Genomic DNA, 15,234 nt, shown 5'->3' with positions numbered 1-15,234 from the left:
GGTGGAAGCATTGTGGTCACTTTAACCAACAAATTTCCATTTGTACTCCAGGTAACCTCCTCTCAGAACCCCTCTTCGTGCAGAACCTCCCTCCAAGCTCCCCGCCAACCTCATGGATGTTTCAATCCCTAGTCATTTTAAACCCTGTTATAATCTTGGAAAGAAAGGAACCTGAGTGCCAGACAGAATTCAGAAAAATTTTACTCCCACGAATACAGCTGAGTTAAAAAGGAAGCTGCTTAGTTGAGCCTCAAGCCAGTTGGCCTGCACTACCCACCTTCTTCTAACTGTTAATTTTCCAGCAGAGAAAAAACCCTGAGTCAAATCTCATGGGATAGGGGTTAGGAATGGAACTGAAATCGAGAGAGGAGTCTTGAGCTTGCATGGGGTTTACATGTTCATTTACAAGTTTCCGCCAACACTCAGCATTTACCCTCAGTGAGAGCTTGCTTGGGGAACTTTTGTATGCATCCTCACAGCCCTGAGTTTAAATTCTAATCCCTGGAATTAAATCCTCATCTGGGCAGGCTCCTTCCAAGATGGAAAAACAAATACATGTATTAAGAGAATATATACATATCTTACAGTAACTTCTGGTCAGATAGGGCGGCTACTCTGCTCTCTCTCTCTCCGTCTTCCCTATGTTGTTGAAAAGGATAGTGTCCCACTGGCCCCCAGGTCTTGGAGACAGGCGTGAGGAACAGGGGAAAGGAGGAGATAGGAGATATCAACTCCTTGACCAGAAGGGATCAAGTTCTCACCCACTCCTGGAATGCTTAGTCCTCTCTCTCTCTCTCTCTCTCTCTCTCTCCCAACTTCAATAGAGGCTACCACTGAACATAATGACCCTTTCCTAATTCAAATGTTGAACAACTGAAACAACCAACACCCTCCTCCAGTTCAGCTGCTGCGAATCAACTAAACAAGAAAAAAAAAGAAGGCAGAGAAACTCAGAGCATTTTCTTAGAATCGACCTCACTTTCTTTCAAGGTGATTATAAGAGCTGCTTTAAGTATTAGGTATGTCTTAAAAATCGCATGAGATATACTTAAAAATTATTCGCTGCTACTGAGACCCACTGTGTATTGAGCATGGAGCTAGGTTTTTTTCCCCAAATATTATTCTATGTAATCCTCCATTTTACATACAGCTCAGGTAACCAAGACTCAGAGAGATTAAGTGATTTGCCCAAGGCACACAATGGAGGCTGGGTCTCTTTGTTCCTAAATTCAAGCTCTGCTATTCTCATAGTTCTCTTTCTACCTGCTAGCAGTATTGCCTTTAGACCTGGGCAAGAGCTATCCTCTTCCCAGACTCTAAACCTTAGAGGGCCCCTTCCTATGCGATAGTTTGGGAGACAAAGGGGCTGTGCCTACCCAGGGCCTGCCTTCTCCATCTGGCCCCCTTCATTTCAGACCATGCTCTGAATACCCAGCTGAAACTCCCTGCCAGAGGGCCCCAGCTGGGGTTGCCAGATTTAGCAAGTAAAAATGCAAGGTGTCCAGTTAAATTTCAGTTTCAGGCAAAAAGCAAATAATTCTTAATTATGAATGTGTCCCATGCAATATTTGAAATAATTAACACTTAAAAATAGATGATTATTTATCTAAAATTGAAATTTAACTGGGAATCCTGTATATTTTCTGACAACCCTAACGGGAGTCTGCTTTCAAGGCCTAGTGAGCTTCTTCTCAGTGGCTATTTGAGTAGGCTATATTAGTCAGGTGAGGCTGTTGTAACAAAATACCATAGACTGGGTGGCTTAAACAACATAAATTTATATTCTCACAGTTTTGGAAGTTAGTAGTTCAAGATCAAGGTTCTGGCCAGTTTGTAGTAAGGCCTTCCTGGCTTGTGGGTGGCTGATTTCTAGATATGTCCTCGTGTGGCCTTTTCTCTGAGCTCACCCAGAAGGAGGAAAAGGGGAGAAGAGGGCAGAAGGGAGAGGGAGGTCTCTCTTTCTCTTCTTATAAGGCTGCCAGTTCTATAGGGTTAGGGCCCCACCCTTATGGCATCATTTTGCCTTTGTTAGCTCATAAAGTCCCTATTTCCAAATATAGTCATATTTGGGGTTAGTGCTTCAACATACAAATTTTGGAGGAACACATTCAGTTGATAACAGAAGTGCACAAAGCTCACTTGGGTATCAAAACCACGCAAGCAAAGCCCCTCACAGATCTAGAAGGATCCCAGAGAGGGAGAAAAGGATGGCCGACAGGGAATCTCCATTTACACCCATTAGGGGTGCACCTGCTCCCCAGGACCCTTTTAAAACATAGCTTTCTTTATTTTCTAACTAACTTAATTTTCTGTGATTTCCATGGCCAATTTAGTTCATAAGGTAGGAACCTCTTTGATTTCTTCACCTCCAACTTACTCTGAGGTGTGGTGGTAGGTGCTAGAATAAGCTACTCAGTCCCAGTCTTGGGGAAATTTAAATTTTGATGCAGATGGCTTTATGGGTTTCTCAGCCTATGAAATGGAAAAACTGCTGGATGTGAAGGTCAAAGTTTTTGGCATTACGGTGTAAAAGGTGCCTGACCATACATAAGTCACTGCACTTCTATGAGGCCCACTTTTTTTTCATTCATAACATGTGAAAAATACCCTAGCTTATGGGAGTGGGTGTGAGGGTGAAATGAAATAACACGTGAAAGTATCAAAGTACTTGGCAGGTGTCAGGTCTCATAAATGTAGTTGCATCTGAATAGGCAGAAACAGATCCCGAGTTTTTCCTTCTGTGTAGGCTCAGCTGGACCACCCACCTATGTGTCAGTTCCCAGCCCAAGGGTCCTTGGGTCTTCTGGGAAGGCCGAGGGGGCTCCAAGTCTGGAGCTCCACACAAGGAGCTTCTGCGTCATGGAGTGTTGTTGTCACCTCCACCCAAGCCTTCTGGAGCATTTCAATAAATAGCCCCGGGGATATGGACTTCCAGAAACATCTGACTCTGGGTCTCCACACTCAGAATGACTCAACACCATGGAATCAGTGGGACTGCTTCTGTCTAGAGGGCAAGGGGGACCCTGCCCACCAAGATGGGGCCTGGACACGGAACAGGACAGAAGTCTGAAATATCCTCCTGTGCTTTATTAAGACTACTAAGATCAAGTCTTAATAAGAATGGTTAAAGACAAACAAAAACTGGACTGCTTTCCAGTGCCAGGTGAGTGCTTTTTCTTGAGCACAAATAGCAAAATATGGAAAGAGAAATGCAACCCATTCTCAAGTTCTGGATGGCACAGCAGTGTGCTCAGGGCTTGTCTAATCTCCTCTAGTCTGTGTCTACCACATCCTTCCTTCCTGTCTTCAATTCTCAGAAATGACTTCAAGAGAAGTAGTTTATTTTAATGCAGAAAGTATGAACCTGGGTGTCAGAAAGACCTTGGCCCAACACCAGCTCTGCCGCCTTCTGTCTGTGTAATCATGGTCAATCTACTTAACTTTTTCCAGCCAGTGAGTTTTATGACCTACCTTTGCATTGCACAGTGTGTGGCCTCTAGGAGATGCTCATTAAATGGTGGCCATTATTACTATTGAAGATGACACTTACTATATACTATATATATGTAACACTTTATGCCCAATATAGAGCAAATGAATGAATGAATGAGTGAAATACTTTTTGAAGGCTTCCTTCTGCAGATTTTACAGTTTCACAATAGTAGCAGACAGCCAAAGAAGTGAACTGGGGGTTCTGTCTTTCCTTGAGACTTCAGACTGGATGCTCTTTTGAGCCTCTGGTATCTGTGATTCAGTCTCCAGGTTGGCCTGACAGCATAAGACACACCTGGCTTCTGCTTGTTCATTGTACTTGTCTGTCCCCACCCCCTTTATCTTTCATTGATTGGGGTCACGTTTAGCTGAAACCATCCCTGATTTTCTGCAGGACCAAACAAGTAGGCAGCAATAATTAAGAAATCACAGGCACATACCTTTCAGATAGCATAATCACCCCAACGTCTGGTACCAGTGCCTCAACAAGCTTGCTGCTACAGTCCACTATGCAAACAGTTCCACCCATTGCAGGTGAAAACAGTTCTACTTTTCAGGGCTGGTTTTGTGCAACAGAAGGCTTTTAATTATTTAGGATGCTGGTATCTTTTTTAGTTCAATTATTCAGGGGTTTCTGAGTACACGATTGTAAATTCAGCATTTTGCTTGTCCTAAAGCTTAGACTTGATTGGTTTAGATCCAACCTGCTCAGTATGTCTCTAAAACGTGACAGTGAATATGGACAAGATAAATGGACATCCGCTTGACAGAGAATCAAACACAGAGGAAAATTTATCTTTGAAAATTTTTGATTCTCAGCTTCTAGCCAATACAGATGGAGTGCTTACTTTCATGATGACCCCTTCCTTTCAAACCAATACTCCACACAAGGATTTTTGGAAATCGATAGACAGTGATTTATGTCTAATGAGAAAGAAACACATTTATTTTAGATAAATTCACCTCTCTATCAGCCACTCAGATTATTATATATATATGAATATTTAAAATTGAGATCTACCTGCTTGCCCTCCAGGGTGCCATGCTTTTACCATCTCAGATGAGAAAGCAACCACAACCTAAGGACAAAGTACCAGGGATTCCATGTTCTCTTTTGAAAAAATGATTTATTTAGCGCAGAGAAGCATATTACCCTAAGAAAGCACATCTTGACTGCTGGTGACAGATATTTTATTTAACATTCACCACCTGCCTCTGTGCTGTGCTAGGTTCTGACAAGAACTTCTGTAAAACAATACTTAGCTATTTCTCTTAGATTATTCATTCATTCAACAAATATTCATTGAGCATCTAATATGAGAGGTGAGGTTGGCCAATGGGGATATAGTATACATATGATACAGTAGGTAAATCCCAGTCCCCGCTGTTGGAAGTCTCACAGCCAGGCTCAAGACAAACATTAATTAAAAAAAAAAGAAAAGAGACAGGAAAACAATCTCACTATATATATATAAACACACTGATAAATGTTTTGGTGAAAAAAGAGTAAAATGAGAGCCTATGATAAGGGACCCAAGACTGTAAGTAACTCAAAGGAGTAGTCACCAAAGGCACGGACTAAGTAACGTTATTTTTTGTATCCCCAGGCCCTTGCTTGGTACTTGGCACAGCATCAGTCTATTGTGTGGATGAAATCATCTTTTATGAGGCTCTTTTTGTTCAAGAGCCTCTCGTTTTAACAAGTAAAAGCTTGCACATACTGCTATTGAGTGCTTAACGTGGACCAGGTACTGGTCTAAATTCTTTATGTGTATTAGCCTTTTCACTCCTCCCTCAAAAATCTATGAGGTAGGTATTCTTCCAATGCTTTCACTATATAGAGAAGAAAACCAAAGTACAAGCAGGTCAAAGCATTTGATCAAGGTCACACAGTTATTAAGTAACAGAGCCTGGAATTGAACATTGGCCACCAGACTTCAGAACCTCAGTCTTTACTGAGCTACACGGTTTCTCAGGAGGTAATGAGCTCTATGTCTCCCTGTAGGGATGTGATAAGTTGTGGTGACTGGAAGATACAAATGGAAATAGAGAATGGATAGCACGTGTTTCCTCAGGAACCAGCACTCTGGGGGCTACAAGAGAGAAGAAAATAATAGGACACCTGTATCACAGCTCACACCCTGTCACCTGCAGTATCGGGTTCTGCAGTATCGGGAAATTCTTTTCTTTCTCCATGATTCCACAGAGGCGCCTTGTTGCTGGTGGTGCCTGGCCTGATTGGTGCCCTTTGGGGCTTCTGGAAGAATCCACACACTGTAGCCCCAACAATGCTCCATCTCCCCTTTACCACTGTCGATGCCCCTTCCATGCAGTGAGTGGTCTTAGCATCTGCACCATCTCTCCTTCCTCAGCTGGGGCTCTGGCCTCTCCTGCTTTTGTCTTGTCTCCCTTTTCCACGTGTTTTGAACCACACGTGGAGTAGGGAGACACGTCAAGTTGGGACTTGTGTTCCAGACTAAGCTGCACCCACCTTAATGTCATCCCAAACTTTGCTCTTCTACTAGAACTCAACTTCTTCCTGGATCAGGGACAATGAAGCATTTTCCCCTCTCAGAGCAATAGCAGACAGCTTCTGAGGAAATTCTCACCCTCCAGCAAGCCAGTCTACTCTCTTCCACTTTAGACCATCTTAACCTCCCCATTCTCAATCTTCATATTTGTTCCCCTTTGATTCTTCTTTTTCTTCTTAATTTGAGTGCCAACTCCCCTATTTGGGCATTCATGCTCCATCGCTGATTTTCCTTTTTTTGCGTGTGTATATGTAAGTGCAACTGAGTTCGCTGTCAAAGGAGCTGACAGCCTGTGACACCCCATCAGAGTCAGTGCTCTGACCCTTATAGCGAACTGGAGCAGAGCTTGTGTCTTGAAGAGGAGAAGAAGAGGAAGTCCAGAGACTTTGACCTTGACCCCTGACATTTGATCCCTGGAAAACACTGTCTAGGATCTCTTCTATTTAAGGGAATATTACGTCAAACCAATTCCAAATTCTGTTTGTTTTTAGGTCCTGTGACAGAAAAAAAAAAGCTTTTTAAAAATAATATTTGAAAAGTAGTAAACTGAGAATATGTAAGTGAAGGATTTTGGCAATTTCTAATCTTCTAGTGTTTCTTTGTGTTACAAGAGGGGAGAAATTCAGGGGAAAATATAACCTGTTTTTATGGATGACTAATCTCAGTGGGCCTTTTGATTTTTTCAATGAGAAAGTAAAGATCTTATTCTAGAAGGAAAAGGGTCCAGACTTGACCTCCAAGAAGCTAAACTGGAACGGGTTGTTTTCATTGTGGATGGAGTGGAATTTCTGTGACAACATTTCCTTTGGGAGAAAAAAATGTATTTCAGACCACAAAATCCCCGAATATTATTATCAGTTGTTGGGAGATGTGTGAGACTTTTGGGGGCAGTTATCTCAACAGATATGAGAAAACTTTGAGCAGCAACATTAAGAGATTGAGTCTTTAAGCCTGAGTTCAGATGGTTTTTGAACATAGTTGGCTGCCTAGACTGTTTTGAAACGCCCTGAGGCCATGCCAACAGCATGGCATGGAAGTTGGAGGAGATGCTATTTTTGTTATAGTGCATTGCAAATATGTAGCTGCTTCACAGCACCAGTCATCTTCAATCCATTATGCTTAGTCCTTTCTTTAGAAATGTGTAAGCTTGCATAAGATTATGTTGTTAGTTCTTCACAAGACTCAAGTGGTTGAGCTACCATTAAATGTTCTTGAAGTCAATTGGGTATTAAAACGCCAGGAAGATGATGCAAATAGGTATGGACCTCTTACCTGAACCACTTGCCAGATTAGTACGGTATCATAGCCCTGAGGAAAAGTGAGGTAACATACCATCACATACCAAAGAAATCATAAACAAACCCAAGATTTTCATTGGCAAAGCATAGTTAAAATCGTTAATTGAATCCAGCAGCAGAGTCAACATATCTTATTTATATTTTAAAACAATTGACTCTGTGTGCCAGGGCATATAGGAAAACCTGACCATTTGCAAAAAGGCAACATTTCAAGGTCATTCAGAACCAGCTAGAGTATAAACAGTCTAAAAGGGGCTTATGAATACAGCTGAGATAAAGTTACACTGATGTTTTGTTGTGTAGAAGGAACAATGAAATTAATCTGTTTGAAAGGATTTAGGAGTTTTACTTTGATATAAGGGCAAGGAAGACAGCTATTCAAGCAGGTAGTTAACTTTAAGTTCTTCCAAGTTAGCTTAAGTCAGAACAAATACTCTAGTCCTAAGTTATTTCCCTGATGTTAGTCAGAACCCACCTCACTGGCTGGATGTACCTATTTGCAAGCGATCAGGTTTCCCTACAAGAGTTGTAAGACACACACATGGCTGATAGAGATTACAAAAGTTACTGAGGCCCAAGCAATATATAAACATATATCTGTAATGTATTTAAAATAGAGACAGATGGAAGTATGTGCCCACTAGAATACGAGACAGGAATATGCATGTGTATTGTTTCAGGTCTTCGTCAGGTATGGCTCAGCTCCATGTCAGGTATATATTATGGCCTGGAGAATATGTGCACACATGCACCCAAGGGAACCCCAAAGAAAGGAAATTGCAGTAGGCACACAATTCATCTCGGGCCGCCCACCTGCCAAACGTTGGCAGACTACTCAGGGTCACAACCCACATGTTGTGAACCACGATTTTGCCTCCCTGGGCAGCATGTGGTTTTGAAGGCAAAGGCTGTGAGTTTACATTCCCAGATGCCATATGTATGCAGTTAGCAGACAACTATGGTCTCTTTATATGTACATGGCCACAAATCACCACAGATTGATGCCTGGCTGATGGACTTGATCTCCTGCGAATTCCCCATATGCTTCACCTTACTCCAAAAGGAGCTGGAAGAAAATACATGGTATTGGAAACTTTTGACAGAAAAATGGGATGCTTCTGCTACTCATGGAACTTTGGTATGTGAAGCTACAGTGGGCAATGGGGGAAGCCTAACTTTTCCTTGATTCCTTTATGTATTCACAAAGCAAATTAAAAAAAGGAACTTCTTGCAGTCAATGTATAATTGTCTGCTGGAACTTTCTCCAGTGTGGTTAGTTCTACTTCATCTGTAGGAACGGAAAGAACCTGGCCATTTCCATGGTGTAAGTGTTTTCATAACAAACAGGATGATCCTGTTTCTTTCTTTGCTGTCATTCTCCTTTTGCTCTTTCTTCTCTCTTTCTCTTCTTTGCTCCTTCTTCCTACACAAGTGCATATTATTTTCTCACTTAATAAAGGATTTGGGACAGTAAACAAAAGGAAAAAGTGCCATGAAACAATAACCTCTGCCCCATGGTAATTGAGAGCACAAGCTGACCATAAGGACCTGCATGGTTTATTATTATTGATCTTCCATATAACATTAGGATAAAGATCAAGGGAGGCAAATATAACTTACATAATTTTATTATGATAAAAGAGAAGCAAATTACTTCCATAGATAGATGCCATGGGGGTATATCTGGAAGATTAGTGGGAGGGGAAAGAGTGACCATTTAGGGCTCTCGTGTCTTACTTTTTTCATGAGATATTTTAAATATACAGATAAGTATGGAAAATATCACAGACACCCAATGTACCCACTCACCTCCCAGCTTTAATAAAACTTAATATCTTCCCTTTTTAAAAAACTTTAAGTATGTGGGGTACAATTCAGGATTGGGTACATAAGTGGTCATCATACAGACGAAGTTTGGGCCTCCCTTGGGTCCCCACTTCACCTGGTTTGAGATCAGGTACGCTTATTGGTGTTATATGCCCCGCCCCCGGCAGTGATATTTTCCCATATTTTTTTTTTAATTATAACGACAATCTTTCAGCTACAAGTGAAAATTCCTGCATACTTCTTTCGACTTTCATCCCCTCTCTTCTTCCCAAAGGTAATTATGAATGCAGGATTTATTATTTCTATACACGTTTTACCCATGTTCTTATTGATCAGACATTTAGGTTGCTTCTGAGTTTTTACCACAACAGACACTGTGCATTGTTGTACATGTTTTCTTGTGCACGTTTGTGAGATTCTCCCTGGAGCAGAAGCATTCAAACGTCTAAAAAGATGTCTCGCATGATCACAAGCACTTAAAAATATGCACCCTTCTTTCTTAGGCCAGGCTCCCTAACAGCAAAGCCTGAGATAGAATTTGCTGTGCAAGAAAAAATGTGTCAGAAAGAGATGAAAACAGGGCAGAACAGGGAAAGGATCTAACCAGAGATGTGGTTTCCATCGAGATCTAGTCTCAGCCTGATGGCTCAGAGAGTTGTGGCCCCGGGGGCCCTGACTTTCATACCGCTTATTTGTCAGTTATTGGCTGCGGGCCACTTGGTGGGGGTCGGGGCAAGAGTATTACCTCGAGTATTTCTCGTTGAAGTAGCTCCCATTAGCCCAGGGAAAACTCTGGAACAGAGGGCAGCTGTGAGCAGTTAGCAGCTAGTACAGCAGTTGGTGCACTAACCTCATAAAGGGAATCTGTGCAGGGCATCCATAGCATTGACTACACTTTTCAGCCTGTGATACAGTGTGATATATTTTTTCCCTTCTTTCCCCTCCCTCCTTGCCCTTCTCCTCTCCTCCCCTCCTCTCTACTCCTCTGCCCTCCACTTCCCCACTAAATCGAGTTCATTGTTCGCCTGAAGTTTTAAAAAACACTGCTCTAGGATCTACCTTGAAGGGGACTTGCTGGAGTATGAACGTCTTCTACATTAGTGGGTATTACCAAATGACTCTCCAAAGCCATTTAATCAATTTATTTTTCTGCCGGCAGTGTATGAGAGTTCTGCTTTTATTACCTCCCACGTCGATACTTGTCAGTGTTTTCAGGTTTTAATTTTTGCCATACTTAGAGTTGTGAATGGATATATTATTACTGTTGTAAATTGAACTTCTTTGATTTTTACTCCAATTCAGGAACTCCTCATGTTTATGGCTTGATAAGATTTTCCTTTTGTAGCTTGGTCGTTCATGTCCATTCTCCTTTGTTGTTTTTTATCACTAAGAGTTTATATATTCTGAAAACTAATTTTTGCTGTTGTTAAATTGTTGCAAATACCTTCTCCCTGTGTAAGACTTTTTACTTTGTGGTGTCTTTTAATATATAGAAGTTTTAAATTTTTATAAAAGCACTCTTATTTATATTTTCCTTAATTTTATACTTTTTGGGTACAGTTCTTAATAAATTCTTCTCTAGCTTGATGAAATAATGGCATTCTACTTTATTTTCATCTAAACATTTTGAAATCTTATTTTTCACATCTAGAGCTTTATTTATTCATGAGGTTTTTTAATATAGAAGAGGTATATAATTTTGTTTTATTTTCCACTGAAATAGTCAATTATTCCAGCATCATTTATTGAATAATCCATTTTATCTTCACTAATTTGTAAGCCACTTCCACTGTGTCAATTTTTCCTACAAACACTGGTCTGTTTTTAAGTCTCTCTATCCTACTCCATTGATCTTTTCTATTCACCTGCATCAATAATGCACTCTTATAATTGCTAAGCTTTATTATAAATTATGACATTTGATAGAGCCAAACTACTCATTTTATTCTTCAAAATTTTTTGCCCCTTTACTTCCATATGCATTTTAGAATCAGTTATTTATATTCCATGGAAATTTATGACACTGAATCTTTCCATTAAGAAATATGGCATTTATGTTCATTTATTCAGGTCTTCTCTGTTCTTCAATGCTGTTCTTAAGCTTAGTTGATAAAATTATAGTATATCTTAGATTTGTCCTGAGATGTCTTTTACATTTTATTGATATTTTGAGTGGTATTTTCAAAATTATGTTTCAGTATGGTTATTGCTGGTCCACAATCAATAGGAATACTACTGATTTTTGTGTGTGAATCTTAAACTTTCTTTTTGATTTTAACTTTGCATAGACTCTTTTATTTTCTTTAGCCCGTTATTTCATCCACAAATAAAGTTTGCTTGTTCCTTTCTAAGTTTTATGCTTCTTGTTCTTTCTCTTAGTTTTATCAGTGAAGACTTTTCATGACAATTTTGAAGTGAATCAGTTTAGCAGGTAAAATGTTTTAGTAAGACAATGCTTGCTGTAGGTTTATGGTGTTAAGGAAGTTCCCTTATCATTTATAATTCTACTTTTAGCAGAGATTAAAAAAAACTTGATGAGTATCACATTTTACCAAATTTTTTGCATCTATTAAGATAAATATATATACGAGTCTCCTTTAATCTGTACTTCAGGGATATGCATAGACTTCCTTCTATTGAACCATCCTTATATTCCTGAGATAAACTCTGTTTGTTTTTATACATTGCTGAATTATTTGCTTATACCTTATTTAGGATTTTACATCTGTTTGCAAATATATCCTTCTCTTTTACAGTTTTTGTCTGGTTTTGAATCAGTGTTGTACAAGCATTGACATAAAATGAGTTAGAAATGTTGCCTCTTCTTTTATTTGCAGAAACAGAGATTACCAGACAAAATACAGTGATGAAATAGTGGCTCATGCCTGAAAAAGTAAGCACTCTGGGGTGCTGAGGCAAGAAGATTGCTTGAGGCTAGGAGTATGAGATCAACCTGAGCAACATGGCAGGACCTCATCCCTACAATAAATCAAAAAATAGGCTGGGTGTGATGGTGTGCAGGACTGTAGTCCCAGTTTCTTGGAAGGCTAAGGCAGAAGAATCACCTAAACCCAGCAGGTCAAGGCTATGGTGAGGAGTGAGCTGCCACTGCACTCCAGCTTGGGCAAAAGAGTAAGACTCTAACCAAAATAAATAAATAAATAAGATCTAGTTTTAAATTATCTGCAAAAAAGACTCTCATGATTAAGCTTTGTTTTTTATTAGGTAAGTTTAAATACTTACATTGGTTGACTTTTCTGATCTATTTGAGCTTACTTCTATTCTTTCATTTGAGGTTTTCTGTTTGCCTTCTTTATTCTTGTTTATTTTCTTTGTCTCCCTTTCTTTTAGTGGCTGACACAGTTTCTACATTCTTTTCTCCCTTCTGCTGTTTTATAAGCCAGATTATTTTCCTCCCATTTTAGTTGTCACTCTTAAATGTTTAACAAAATATTTAAACATACCTTTTTCTACCAACATTTAGCTATTTAATATTCCTATCTTCCTGCCAAACATAACAAGCTCTTAGCCTGCTTTTTACTACCAATGTAAAATGCCCTCACTCTCAACTTTTTATTTTGCTTAGAGCATTATTGTGTCTTTAAAAACTCAAAATAATTAGTTCTTTTATTTATTTTTTTTTCTACTGTCACTTTTCTTCCAACTGAGGTAAATAATTTAATAGTTCCCATTGCAAGAATATTAGGTTGACAAACACTCTGTCTTTGGGTGGTGAAAAATATATTTATTTTGTCTATACAGTTGAAAGAGTGGGAATAAAATTGTAGGTTGACTGTTACATTTTGTCAGCACTGAAGATATGATTCTGGTTTTTTTTTGGCATTGACTGCAGGTAGGGGAAAGTCTACTATCTGAGAGCTTTAAAAGTCTTCCATTTTCTTTTATGCAGGCTCATTATATTGTGTCTCGATATAAAATTACTTTTACGTATTCTTTTCAAGACTTGGGGATGTACTTCTAATGAGGACTCATCTTTTTACAATTTTAGAATACTACCATTAAACATGGTTTTAAATCTTTCTTTTCTCCTTTATTCTGTTTTTCCCCAAAATTACCATATCATACCTTCTCCTCTTTCTTTAAACATCTGACATCTCCTCTGCCCTCGTCATTCAAAACAAGTCTCATCCTTTTCTACACTAAGTTAGTTTCTTTCACGGTAACTTTCTTTTCTTTTTCTCACATTTAACCCATCAACAATCCTGTTGGTTCTAATTTTAAAATAAACCCAGAAAATGACCACTTCTCACCAGCCTCACTGCCAGCACTCTATCCTAAGCCATAATTAGGTTTCTGCTTCTACACTTGTTCTCCACAGTCTATTATTAGCATTTAAGATTTTAAATTTCACCCCCACCCCAGACACTCCCTGTCATTCTTATCGTTTCCTTTTTGCTCCATGGTACTTATCACAATTAAGCATGATATCTTTTTTTAAAAACCTTTTCTTCTTCTGATTCTATTCACTGTCTCTGCTTCTTATCAGTGTATAAGCTCTGGTGAGATAAGGATAAGAATGCTTAGAAGGGTCAGGATTTTTATCTATTTTGTAAACTTTGTATGCTAAACTCCTAGAGTGGTGTCACATATAGTAATAGTCGGCACATATGTGTTAAAATAATACATATATTTGAAGCAAAAGGAATAGACTTCTCTTAGGTTGAGTATTGGACATCTTTTTTGGACTGAAAATTTTTTTTTTTTTTTTGATTTGGAGTCTCACTCTGTCACCCAGACTGGAGTGCAATGGCCGCTCCCGGCTACCACAGCCTCGACCTGCTGGGCTCCGGCGATCCTTCCGCCTCAGCCTTCCAAGTAACTGGAACTACAGGCGTGCGCTACCATGCCCGGCTGATTTTTTGATTTATTGTAGAGATGAGGCCTTGTCAAGTTGCCCAGGTGGGTCTTGAACCCGCAGGCTCAGGCAATCCACTCACCTCAGCCTCCCAAAGTGCTGGGATTACAGGCTGAGCCACCGAGCCCGGCTGGACTGAAAATTTTTAGATGAGATATTTTCCATTTATAGATGGAGAACTCAAATAAATAATGAGAAAGAAACATATCTCAAATAAGAATGTGACATTATTTCAGAGAATCAGCATTCTGTCCTAGATCTTAGCATTCACGTGTTTTTTAAACTAGGGCCGTCATGACTGCATTCTAAGTTAGGAGATGATGAGACATGCAGAAGAAATAGGAAACTTTGTAACCAACTGCCCAAGTGAAAGCTAAATAAACAAACCAACCAACCAACCAACCAACTGTCTTTCTGGGCTTATGATAGAGGTGCTGGAAATCGCAGGAGACTTTCCTGGGACATGTGTTGTGTAACAAATCCTGACAAATACATGGATCATCAAAGAGATTTCTATTTTATATACTGAGAAGCTTTATGATCCAGGAAGTGGTCAGGCCATCTGGGCTCTCCTGCTTACCCATATGGAGCTCTGACTGAATATGTGAAATAAGAGGAAAGCTCAATTTTAGTGAACATGAGCTGTTTGGAGTCAGCATGGGAGTGTATCAAAGGTGGTGGTGAAACAAAGGTATTATTTTCCCACCAAGCTCTTTAAAGGGAGGGCTGGAAATAGTCAGAATCTGGGGAATAGAATGACAAAGGAGGAAAAAATGACTTCCATTTCTGCAGGTGTCAATATTGTAGGATGCTGTCCCTGACCTAAAGTATGAGGCATTTTCTTGGGATGGAGAATTAGTGAGGAATACAAGGGAAGCATTATGTTGTGAAGGAAGGCAAAATAGGAACCAGCATGCAAAATGAACTATTCTTCAGTAAATAATACTGAATTATTTCTTCAGTAAAAGGAATTATAAATTGCATTTATATAGCATGTGACAATTTCTCAAAACATATAAACCACCTTACTAGATATTTTCAACACTGAGAGATAGGTAGAATAGACCCTTTGAAAGCAGGAATTGGGCCATCATTCTTTTGCTATTCCCCCTCTGTAACCAGGGTCTAGTATAAGGTAGATGTATAAATAATCACTCTTTATTATATGAAATCCAATTTTATAGTTGCAATGGACAGAAATTATGGACTA

The sequence above is a fragment of the Carlito syrichta genome, unplaced genomic scaffold (genome assembly GCF_000164805.1).
Source record: "Carlito syrichta isolate Samal-C Ts95f unplaced genomic scaffold, Tarsius_syrichta-2.0.1 Scaffold222500, whole genome shotgun sequence".
In the NCBI taxonomy this organism is placed as follows: domain Eukaryota; kingdom Metazoa; phylum Chordata; class Mammalia; order Primates; family Tarsiidae; genus Carlito; species Carlito syrichta.
The sequence above is the reverse complement of the archived record's forward strand: the minus strand, read 5'-3'. Positions refer to the sequence as shown.